General features: G+C 49.5%; 1 pseudogene; it reads left to right on the top strand.

Annotated features, from left to right (window-relative positions):
* The first annotated feature begins 519 nt into the window (after positions 1–519).
* Positions 520–4,755, top strand: LOC147093373 (uncharacterized; annotated as a pseudogene).
* The last annotated feature ends 6,385 nt before the right edge of the window (positions 4,756–11,140 follow it).

Below are 11,140 nucleotides of genomic sequence, written 5' to 3'. Positions count from 1 at the left end.
CCCGATGGTCGGGGAGTCCAGAACCAGGGGTCAAAGTCTAAGGATAAGGGGTAAGCCATTTAGGACAGAGATGAGGAGGAATTTCTTCACCCAGAGAGTGGTGAACCTGTGGCATTCTCTACCACAGAAGGCAGTTGAGGCCAATTCATTAAATATATTCAAGAAAGAGTTGGATATGTTTCTTAAGGCTAAAGGGATCAAGGGATATGGGGAGAAGGCTGGGACAGGGTACTGAATTTGGATGATCAGCCACGATCTCATTGAATGGCGGAGCAGGCTCGAGGGGCCGAATGGCCTACTCCTGCTCCTATCTTCTATGTTTCTATGTAACAGATTTTAAGCAAGTGCAGGGGCAGGGAAAGGGGAGGAGGGGAGGAAAGAACAAAAGGGAGGGTCTGTGATAGGGTGGACGGCAGGAGAGATTAAATGACAAAAAGGGACGATGGTGTAAGGCGAAAGGCGATGGTAATGGGACAGGTAAAGGAACAAGATATGGTTGTGGAGGAGATGTAAATGGGAATGGCAGAATCATCAACAGTTGCCGTCTGCAACAATAGGTGACTAATCCAGTAACATCACCACTATGCTACTGTACCCCGTTAAAGGTGTGGTAGGTTCCCTTCTCTGAAGGATGTTGGCGATGACAACTGGGTTTCCGTAATAGTCGGGAAGATAAAATGCAACAGAGAAACATAGAAGATAGGAGCAGGAGTAGGCCATTCGGCCCCTCGAGCCTGCTCCGCCATTCAATGAGGTCATGGCTGATCATCCAAATTCAGTACCCGGTCCCTGCCTTCTCCCCATAGCCCTTGATCCTTTTAGCCTCAAGAAATATATCTAACTCCTTCTTGAATATATTTAAAGAAGCTTGTATTGTGAAGCTTGTGCCCCTTTGCCAGGCCCGCTGCCTGCAGCCCCTCTCCCATATTCCAGCCCCAGCTCTGTGCTGCCTGCAGCCCCTCTCCCATATTCCAGCCCCAGCTCTGTGCTGACTGTGGCCCCTCTCCCAGATTCCAGCCCCAGCTCTGTGCTGACTGCGGCCCCTCTCCCAGATTCCAGCCCCAGCTCTGTGCTGCCTGCGGCCCCTCTCCCAGATTCCAGCCCCAGCTCTGTGCTGCCTGCGGCCCCTCTCCCAGATTCCAGCCCCAGCTCTGTGCTGCCTGCGGCCCCTCTCCCAGATTCCAGCACCAGCTCTGTGCTGACTGAGCTGCTCTCACCTGGGGACAGCGCGTCACAATCGGCCCCAGCGCACTGGAGCTGGAGAGGAGGCCCCGCCCCCTAGCCGCGCCGCCATTGGTTGGAGGATCAGGCCGCCCAGTTCAGTCCTCCCAGCTCAGCCCTCTTCCTATTGGTCAGCGCTCCCGTCAGTCAGAATCACATTGCTCCGGCTCACTCCGCCACCCTGCGCGGTTCAATCCGCTTCGTTCGGCGTCCGCGGGGGTCCCGCCCGCCCTACTCTCAGGTTTGGTTTGACTTGTATTTTACTTTATAATCTCGCGGTCCGCTCCCCCACCCTCACCTCGATGTAAATCGATTCCCCAACACTTGACTTTACCCCGGCCGCTGATTCCGCCTCTTCCCCGGGCCCAGCCTTCCGTCTGCTCCCTGGAGGCACCGCGCAGGCGCACTGGCAGCCTCGTGTTGTGGTGAGGCCGAATGAGCATGCGCGGTCCCGCCTCTCCACATTTAAAGGGACACCCACCCTCTCCACATTTAAAGGGACACCCGCCCCCTCCACATTTAAAGGGACACACACCCCCACCACATTTAAAGGGACACCCACCCCCTCCACATTTAAAGGGACACCCACCCTCTCCACATTTAAACGGACACCCACCCCTGCACATTTAAAGAGACGCCAACACCTCCACATTTAAAGGGACACCCACCCCCTCCACATTTAAAGGGACACCCTCCCCCTCAACATTTAAAGGGACTCCCTCCCCCCTCTCGTGTGTTCTTCTGATTAAAGGGACTGTGACAATTCCCCCAGCCACCGCACTTTAGCAAGGATGTGAAAGACCTTGAGAGCCAACCAGTGGCTCAGTTGGGAGCACCCTCGTCTCTCAGTCAGAAAGTTGTGGGTTCAAAGTCCCCACTCCAGAGACTCGAGCACATAAACTTAGGCTGACGCTCCGGGGCAGTGCCAAAGGAGCACCGCACTGTCGGAGGGGCGTTGTCCTGTCGGAGGGGCAGTACTGAGGGAGCGCTGCACTTTTGGAGGGGCTGTACTGAGGCAGTGCTGCACTATGGGATGGGCAGTACTGAGGGAGCGCTGCACTGTCGGAGGGGCAGTACTGAGGGAGCGCTGCACTGTCGGAGGGGCAGTACTGAGGGAGCGCTGCACTGTCGAGGGACAGTACTGAGGGAGCACTGTACTGTCGGAGGGGCAGTACTGAGGGAGCGCCGCACTGTCAGAGGGACAGTACTGAGGGAGTGCTGTGCTGTCGGATGGGCAATACTGAGAGAGCGCCGCACTGTCGAAGGGGCAGTACTGAGGGAGCGCCGCACTGTCGGAGGGGCAGTACTGAGGGAGCGCCGCACTGTCGGAGGGGCAGTACTGAGGGAGCGCCATACTGTCGGAGGGGCAGTACTGAGGGAGTGCTGCACAGTCGGAGGGGCAGTACTGAGGGAGTGCTGCACTATCAGAGGGGCTGTACTGAGGGAGCACCGCACTGTGGGCGGGGCAGTACTGAGGGAATGCTGCACTGTCGGAGGGGCAGTACTGAGGGAGCGCCGCACTGTCGGAGGGTAGGTACTGAGGGAGTGCCGCATTGTCGGAGGGCTGTTTTTCGGATGAGACGTTCACGTGGACATAAAAGATCCCATTATTTCGAAGAAGGGCAGGAAAGTTATCCCTGGTGTCCTGGCCATTATTTATCATGCAACTTGGCTGCAGTGTTTCCCACATTACAACAGTGACTACACTTCAAAAAGTACTTCATTGGCTGTAAAACCATTGGTCGTGAAAGGCGCTGTATAAAGGCCAGTCTTTCATTATTTTCTCTCCTGTATTTACATTAATTACTTATATAAACCTCTTTTACTGTCTCTTGCAAGGGGAGGAATTGCAGATGGGCAGCTTAACGCAAACTTCACACGAAGATCTGACAGAGTCACTTGATTCATCAGGACCTGAATATCATTGACATATGGAAGCGGAAAGCAGCAATCAGAGTGCGGGCAAACTGCACACATGTCTTGTGTGTGGACGTGGATTCAACCGAAGGTGCAGCCTGGGGAGGCACAAGTGTAACCAAAGCGAGGAGAGTCCGTGCAAATGTCGGGAATGCGGGAAGGGATTCAGTTGCCTTTCCGAGCTGGAGACTCATCAACGCAGTCACTCTGTGAAATGGCTGTTCACCTGCTCCGTGTGCGGGAAGGGATTCACTGAACAATCGGCCCTGCTGAAGCACCAGCGAGTTCACACCAACGAGAAGCCATGTGCCTGCTCTCACTGTGAGAAGAGGTTTAACCAGTCTTGCAACCTGTTGATACACGAGCGTGTTCACACTGATGAGAGACCTTTTCAGTGCTCCGACTGCAAGAAGGGCTTCAGAAGATCCAGCAACCTGATAGAGCACCAGCGAGTTCACACCGGGGAGAGGCCATTCACCTGCTCCGTGTGCGGGAAGGGATTCACTCAACAATCTGCCCTGCTGAGGCACCAGCGAGTTCACACCAATGAGAAGCCATTTGCCTGCTCTCACTGTGAGAAGAGGTTTAACCAGTCTTGCAACCTGTTGATACACGAGCGTGTTCACACTGATGAGAGACCTTTTCAGTGCTCCGACTGCAAGAAGGGCTTCAGAAGATCCAGCAACCTGATAGCGTACCAGCGAGTTCACACCGGGGAGAGGCCGTTCACCTGCTCCATGTGCGGGAAGGGATTCACTCTCTCCTCCAACCTGCTGACACACCAGCGAGTTCACACCGGGGAGAGGTCGTTCACCTGCTCCGTGTGTGGGAAGGGATTCACTAAACAATCCGCCCTGCTGATACACCAGCGAGCCCACACTGGGGAGAGCCCGTTCACCTCCTCCGTGTGCGAGAAGGGATTCAGCCATTTTTACTCTCTGTGGGTGCACCAGCGAGTTCACACTGATGAGAGACCCTGTAAGTGCCCTGACTGTGAGAAGAGCTTTAAAAACGTTGAGGATGTGTCGAGGCATCAACGCATTCACACCGGGGAGAGGCCGTTCACCTGCTCTCACTGCGGAAAGAGGTTTGCTAAGTCATCGAACCTGGTGATACACCAGCGACATCACACCGGGGAGAGGCCGTTCACCTGCCCCGTGTGCGGGAAGGGATTTGTCCAGTCCCACACTTGGCTGGTACACGAACGTGGGCACACTGACGAGAGGCCATTCTCCTGCTCCGAGTGCGGGAAAGGATTCACTCATCCCTCCTTTCTGCGGGAACACCAGCTGATTCACACTGACGAGAGGCTGTTCTCCTGCTCCGAGTGCGGAAAAGGATTCACTCGTCTCACCTCTCTGCGGGAACACCAACTGTTTCACACTGACGAGAGGCCGTTTAAATGTTCTGACTGCAACAAGAGTTTCAAATGCTCCAAGGGCCTGACGAAGCATCGACGCATCCACACCGGGGAGAGCCCGTTCAGCTGCTCTCACTGTGGGAAGAGGTTTAAGCACTCATATTCTCTTCAGAAACATCAGTTCACCCACACCGGGAAGAGGCCTTTCCCCTGCTCAGTGTGTGAAAAGGGATTCACCAGTTCATCTCACCTGCTGAGACACCAGCGAGTTCACACCTGAGCGCACTGGTCCCATTCTGCTGTTAATCACATGAAGGACTGTTCTGTGTTAATAATGGCAATTACGGGGTTGGGGGGAGGTGGGGCACGGTTTGAAGATGCTGATAATAACCCCAGTAACTAGGCTGGAGTTTAAGAGGGGTCAGCCTCGGCTCAGTGGGTGACTCTCTCACCTCTAGACTCAGAAGGTCATGGGTTTGGGTCCCACTCTGGAGACTTGAGCACGTAATCTAGGCTGACATTCCAGGGCAATACTGAGGGACAGCTGCTCTGTCAGAGGTGCCATACCATTTGCCTTCTTAACCGCCTGCTGCACCTGCATGCTTACCTTCCGCGACTGGTGCACAAGGATGCCCAGGTCTCGTTGCATTTCCCCATCTCCCAATCTATTGCTGTTCAGATAATAATCTGCCTTCCTGTTTTTGCCACCAAAGTGGATAACCTCGCATTTTTCCACATTATACTGCATCTGCCATGCATCTGTCCAATCACCCAACCTGTCCAAATTATACTGGTATTTCTCGGCATCCTCCTCACAGCACACACGCCCACCCAGCTTTGTGTCATCTGCAAAATTGGAAATATTACACCTAGTTCCCTCGTCTAGATCATTTATATATATTGTGAATAGCTGGGGTCCTAGCACCGATCCCTGCGTTACACCACTAGTCACTGCCTGCCACTCGGAAAAAGACCCGTTTATTCCAACTCTTTGCTTCCTGTCTGCCAGCCAGTTCTCTATCCAAGACAGTACCTTACCCCCAATCCCATGGGCTTTTACTTTGCACGCTAATCTCTTATGTGGGACCTTATCGAAAGCCTTCTGAAAGTACAAATACACCACATCCACTGGTTCTCCCTGATCTATTCTATCAGTTACATCCTCAAAAAATTCCAGTAGATTATTCAAGCATGACTTACCTTTTGTAAATCCATGTTGACTTTGTCCGATCCTGTCACTGTTTTCCAAGTGCTCTGCTATTACATCTTTTATAATGGACTCTAGCATTTTCCCCACTACCGATGTCAGGCTTACCGGTCTATAATTCCCTGTTTTCTCTCTACCACCTTTTTTAAAGAGTGGGGTAACATTAGCTACCCTCCAATCCATGGGTACTGTTCCAGAGTCTACTGAATTTTGGAAGATGATCAGCAATGCATCTACTATTTCTAGGGCCACTTCCGCAAGTACCCTAAGATGTAGATTAGCAGGCCCTGGGGATTTATCGGCCTTCAATCCCATCAATTTCCCTATCACTATTTCCCTACAAATACTGATTTCATTCAATTCCTCCCTTTCATTAGACCCTATGTTCCCCAACACCTCTGGGAGGTTATCTGTGTCGTCCTTTTTAAGACAGAACCAAAGTATGTATTTGTACTGCCATTTCTTTGCTCCCCATATTAAATTCCCCTGATTCTGACTGCAAGGGACCTACGCTTTACTTCACCAACCTTTTTCTCTTCACATATCTATAAAAGCTTTTACAGTCAGTTTTTATGTTCCCTGAAAGCTTACTCTCATAATCTATTTTCCCCCCTCTTAATTAATCCCTTTGTCCTCCTTTGCTGAATCCTAAACTGCGCCCAATCCTCAGGTTTGCTGCTTTTTCTGGCCAAATTATATGTCCTCTCCTTTGATCTTATGCTATCCGTAATTTCCCTTGTTAGCCACAGTTGAGTCAGCTTTTTTGTTTTATTTTTATGCCAAACAGGGATGAACAAATTCTGTAGTTCATCCATGCGGTCTTTAAATGTTTGACATTGCCTATCCACCGTCAACCCTTTGAGTAACATTCCCCAATCAATCCTACCCAACTCGCGCCTCATACCATCATAGTTTCCTTTATTTAAATTCAGGACCCTAGTCTTTGAGTCAACTACTTCACGCTCCATTTTAATAAAGAATTCTATCATATTATGATCGCTCCTCCCCAAGGGCCTCGCACAACAAGATTGCTAATTAATCCTTTCTCATTACATAATACCCAATCTAAGATGGCCTGATCTCTGGTTGGTTCCTCGACATATTGGTCCAGGAAACCATCTCGTAAACACTCCAGGAATTCCTCCTCCACAGTATTGTTACTAATTTGGTTAGCCCAATCTATATGTAGATTAAAGTCACCCATGATAACTGCAGTGCCCTTATTGCACGCATCTCTAATTTCCCGTTTAATACCATCCCAAGCCTCAGCATTACTGTTTGGGGGTCTGTATGCAACTCCCACTAACGTTTTCTGCCCCTTGGTATTTCTCAGCTCTGCCCATACAGATTCCACATCATCAGAGCTAATATACTTCCTTACTGTTGTGTTAATCTCCTCTTTAACCAGCAACGCTACCCTACCTCCTTTTCCCTTTTTCCTGTCCTTCCTGATTATTGAATACCCCTGGATGTTGAATTCCCAGACTTGGTCATCCTGGAGCCATGTCTCCGTAATCCCAATTATATCACATCCGTTTACATCTATTTGCGCAGCTAATTCACCCACCTTATTATGAATGCTCCTCGCATTAAGACACAAAGCCTTCAGGCTTGATCTTTTAACACTCTTAGTCCTTTTAGAATTATTATTTACTGTGGCCCTGTTTGATTTACACCCTTGATTTCTCTAACTTCCACTTTAGCTTTTCTCCTTCCTGTGTTTTGCTTCTATCCTTGCTTCCCTTTCCTCTGTCTCCCTGCACAGGTTCCCAACCCCCTACCTCTTTCACCAAGCTTTTGGTCACCTGTCCTAATATCTCCTTATAAGAGTCAGTGTTAAATTTGGTCTGATGGTGCTCCTGTGAACTGATTGGGATGTTTTTATTATGTTACATTGGATTACATAGGACATACGGCACAGAAACAGGCCATTCGACCCAACCAGTCCAAGCTCCACTCGAGCCTCCTCCCGTCTTTCCTCATCTAAATCTATCAGCATAACCCTCTATTCCATTCTCCCTCATATGCTTGTCCAGCCTCCCCTTAAATTCAATAACAAAATACTGCGGATGCTGGAAATCTGAAATAACAACAGAAAATGTTGGAAATACTCAGCAGGCCAGGCAGCATCCGTGGAGAGAGAAACAGAGTTAACGTTTCAGGTCTGGGACCCTTCATCAGAACTGATCAAGGGTCCCAGACCTGAAACGTTAACTCTGTTTCTCTCCACGGATGCTGCCTGGCCTGCTGAGTATTTCCAGCATTTTCTGTTGTAATCCCCTTAAATTCATCGATACTATTCGCTTCAACCACTCCCTGTGACAGCGAGTTCCACATTCTCACCACTCTCTGGGTAAAGAAGTTCCTTCTGAATTCCCTATTGGATTTCTTGGTGACTATCTTATATTGATGGCCTCTAGTTATACTCTTCCCCACAAGTGGGAACATTCTCTCGTTATCCACCTCTATTAGGTCACCCCACAGCCTTCTATTTTCAAGAGGAAAGAGACCCAGCCTGTTCATCCTTTCCTGATATGTATACCCTCGAATTTCTGGTCTCATCCTTGTAAATATTCTCTGCACCCTCTCCAGTGCCTCTATATCCTTTTTATAATATGGCGACCAGAACTGTACGCAGTACTCTAAGTGTGGTCCAACCAAGGTTCGATACAGGTTTAGCATAACTTCGCTACTTTTCAATTCTATCCCTCTAGAAATAAACCCTAGTGTTTGGTTTGCTTTTTTTATGGCCTTGCTAACCTGTGGCGCAACTTTTAGTGATTTGTGTATTTGTAGTCCGAGATCCCTTTGTTCCTCTACCCCACCTCGACTCGCACCCTCCAAGTGATAAGTGACCTCCCCATTCTTCCTACCAAAATGTAATACCTCACATTTATCTGTGTTGAACTTCATTTGCCAATTATATGCCCATTCTGCAAGTTTATTAATGTCCTCCTGTAATTTGTAGCAGTCCTCATCAGTGTTGACTATTCCCCAAAGTTGGTGTCATTCGCAAATTTAGAAATGGTGTTTTTGATTCCAAAGTCTAAATCGTTAATATAAGTTGTGAACAACAGTGGACCCAGCACTGATCCTTGTGGAACACCACCACCCACCTTCTGCCACCAGCTACCTTTTACCATTGATTTGTGAAATAAAGTCTATCAATCAGACGTCTCAATGTTTCCTGTTCCACGAGCTTGTTTCGGGGGTCTGGCTCAGCGACTATCCTGTAATCACACCAACAAGTCCCACTGGGCTGAACAATGGAGGAGAGGCGTTGGAGGAGGATTGTGTGATCAACCGTGGTGAAGCTTGCAGACAGGTCGAGAAGGATGAAGAGAGATAGTCCACCGGTTACAGCCACGGAGGATGGAATTCGTGACTTTTGTCGAGGGCCGTTTCATAGAATCATAGAAAGTTACAGCACGGAAGGAGGCCACTTCAGCCCATCGTGTCCGCGCCGGCCAACAAAGAGCTATCCATCCTATTCCCACTTCCCAGCTCTTGGTCCGTAGCCCTGCAGGGTACAGCATCCCAAGTGCACAGCATCCCAAGTGCACATCCAAGTACTTTTTAAATGTGGTTAGGGTTCCTGCCTCTACCACCCTTTCAGGCAGTGAGTTCCAGACCCTCACAACCCTCTGGGTGAAGACATTTCCCCTCAAATCCCCTCTAAACCTTCCCCCAATTACTTTAAATCTGTGCCCCCTGGTTTTTGACCCCTCTGCTAAAGGAAATAGGTCCTTTCTATCCACTTTATCTATGCCCCTCATAATTTTATACATCTCAATAAGGTCTCCCCTCAGCCTTTTCTGTTCCAAGTAAAACAAACCCAGCATATCCAGTCTTTCCTCAGAGCTAAGATTCTCCACTCCAGGCAACATCCTTGTAAATCTCCTCTGTACCCTCTCTAGTGCAATCACATCCTTCCTGTAATGTGGTGACCAGAACTGCAAGCTGTTCTCTAGCTGAGGCCTAACCAGTGTTTTATACAGTTGAAGCATACCCCCACCCCCTGCTCTTGTATTCTATGCCATGGCTAATAAAGGCAAGCATTCCGTAAGCCTTCTTAACCACTTTATGTGCCTGGCCTGCTATCCTCAGAGATCTGTGGACATGCACTCCAAGGTCCTTTGCTTTTTGTGGTATAAATCAATGATTTGGACTTGAATGTAGGAAGTATGATTAACCTGATTGCATTTTTTGAGGAGGTAAGGAGGGTCGATGAGGGTAGTGCATTTGATGTAGTCTATATGGATTTTAGCAAGGCTTTTGATAAGGTCCCACATGGCAGACTGGTCAAGAAAGTAAAAGCCCATGGAATCCAAGGCAAAGTGGCAAGTTGGATCCAAAATTGGCTCAGAGGCAGGAAACAAAGGGTAATGGTCGAAGGGTGTTTCTGTGACTGGAAGGCTGTTTCCAGTGGGGTTCTGCAGGGCTCAGTACTGGGTCCTTTGCTTTTTGTGGTATAAATCAATGATTTGGACTTGAATGTAGGAAGTATGATTAAGAAGTTTGCAGATGATGCAAAAGTTGGCCGTGTCATTGCTCATGATGAAGAAGAAAGCTGCAGACTGCAGGAAGATATCAATGGACTGGTCAGGTGGGCAGAACAGTGGCAAATGGAATTCAATCTGGAGAAGTGTGAGGTAATGCATTTGGAGAGGGCTAACAAGGAAAGGGAATACACTATAAATGGTAGGATACTGAGAAGTGCAGAGGATCAGAGGGACCTTGGAGTGCATGTCCACAGATCCCTAAAGGTAGCAGGACAGGTAGATAAGGTGGTTAAGACAGCACACGGGATACTTGCCTTTATTAGCCGAGGCATAGAATATAAGAGCAGGGTGTTGTGTATGTAATATGTGTGCTACTTTGAACCTATGGACAGGACTGCACTACTTGTTGGGCGTAGTGATACGCAGTACCACTCCTGGCCATAGGGGTATAAATAGTACTGTGGGTACTGATCCCCCTCAGTTCCCGCCTGTGGGCATGAAGTAAAGACCTATGTGTAGTCCCTACCTCCAACCAGTAAAGACCTGTTTGAGTTATACGTTTAAGTCTTTGTGTTAATTGTTCAATACAATACACATACTTAACACTGGCGACGAGTCGGTTCGAACCCTGCGGCAGTTATTCCACAGCGGCTTCGTCCAAAGACAGGACGTTGAAGAGAGGTTCCAATCCTCAACACCCCACTGAAAACTGAAGGGCAGCAGAAATCCTGACAGCTTCCAGCGACTGGAAGCGACAGGCATTAGGACCCTGAAGCCTCCATAACCTCGTGGGTAAGCCAGAGCCCGGGAGGGCGCGAGCGGGTAAGCCAGAGCCCGGGAGGGAGCGAGCAAGAGCCGCCGAGCGGGTGAGCCAGAGGCCGGGAGCCGCTTCAAGCGGGAGGCGCTTAGTGGGCCAGCGATCGCACCGGTGAT

The sequence above is a fragment of the Somniosus microcephalus genome, unplaced genomic scaffold (genome assembly GCF_052327205.1).
Source record: "Somniosus microcephalus isolate GS21.2 unplaced genomic scaffold, FLI_Smic_1.0 unresolved_chr1, whole genome shotgun sequence".
Lineage (NCBI taxonomy): Eukaryota > Metazoa > Chordata > Chondrichthyes > Squaliformes > Somniosidae > Somniosus > Somniosus microcephalus.
Note: the sequence above shows the minus strand (reverse complement) of the source record. Positions and strands in the feature narration are given on the sequence as shown.